This window comes from Triticum dicoccoides, chromosome 7B, assembly GCF_002162155.2.
Source record: "Triticum dicoccoides isolate Atlit2015 ecotype Zavitan chromosome 7B, WEW_v2.0, whole genome shotgun sequence".
Classification (NCBI taxonomy): Eukaryota; Viridiplantae; Streptophyta; class Magnoliopsida; order Poales; family Poaceae; genus Triticum; species Triticum dicoccoides.
Genome location: NC_041393.1, coordinates 121,975,591 through 121,977,004, shown reverse-complemented (window position 1 = coordinate 121,977,004; position 1,414 = coordinate 121,975,591).

Sequence of the window (1,414 nt, the reverse complement as noted above, 5' to 3'; positions counted from 1 at the left end):
AATGGCATTTCAAACTTATTGATGGAGAATGTGGTGTTAAAATAAATAATATCTCCAAAGGAAGAATAATCCATGATTGACTGTCCATCAAGAAGTTTGCTATTCTACCATCATTTTTATTAAGTTGCACATCATAAAAACCCGAAGGATCTTCTGCTTTTTGTTCTTCAAATACTCCATGAGAGTTTGGGCATTTTTTATTTTCAAATACTTCCTACCTCTCTTTTTATGTAGTTATTGAAATCCATCTCTAAGAAAGGCACATTTTCGGCTTGATCACACCATTCTTCATAATAATTATATATTTCAGCTGGTCGTATTCCTGCTGACCGCATGTGGTTGATCATGTGTTTGTCAACAACTAGTTGCCATTGTGATCTTAGCTTGCGTGCCTTGTCCGAAGATACCATATGATGATTGTGCTCAATGAAAACTTTCTAAATATTCCAAACACCTGCCAGACAAATACGGAACTAAGCACGAGCCTTGCAAGACGTCCTCGTAGAAGCTTCTCTTTCCTCGTCTCATGTGTTCCATGTTTCTCCTTCGCACCCTCTTCTGCAAACTAAATAGGGAAGATAAGGTATTATCCACTCTCATTTATTCACGTCTCCATCTGACACTAAATCCTTTCATTTTAGCATGCGCGTTATAGAAATTGCATGCCTTTTCTTCAGATTGAAAACACATTCCTTCCTTTGACACATTTTGATATAAAGATGCATTCATATTATTCTGTTTCGCAAATGGAATGCACAACGGCATCAACAATGTAGTATAATTATTTGAAAACAATTGGTTCATTATGCATACTAAGAGATTGGTTAATATTGTATTATTTACCTTATAAAATTTTCCTCTCCTTTACAACATCGACAAACTCCAATCAAGATCATCAGTACACATGTTACTCGCGCGATTGTCTTTGATTGGGGTCATAGGCTCACGGCCCAACTCGCCCATCGCGTTGTTCACCGATATAGGATGCAACACTTTGTCAGGCCTCGTTGTCATCAACATTGGATTCATGGACATAGACTCAGAAAATACCATATGTTCTTCCAGGCATTGTAACCATAAATTATGATTCTACTCATTAGGCACATATGTGGATTTTAATTTCTTTCAATTTTAATTCTAGAACTAATGATATGCACGTACAGTCCGCAGGGCAAGCAGCGTTGCGTATAGCCGCTATGGACTCTCCCACATGGGCAAAAGCCAACCGTTGCTGCCGTCGCACGTCCCCGTCCTCTCCCTTCCATTCCCCCGCGCCGTCGTCGTCTCCTTCCCCTTCCTCGTGCCGCCACCGGCCCTGCTCCTACATTGCACTGTTGTTGGCCCCTTCCTAATGCCGTCGCCGAGCTAGGCTCCCACCCCGCAGACGTGCCGCCCCAGATCTCGCGGACGAGGA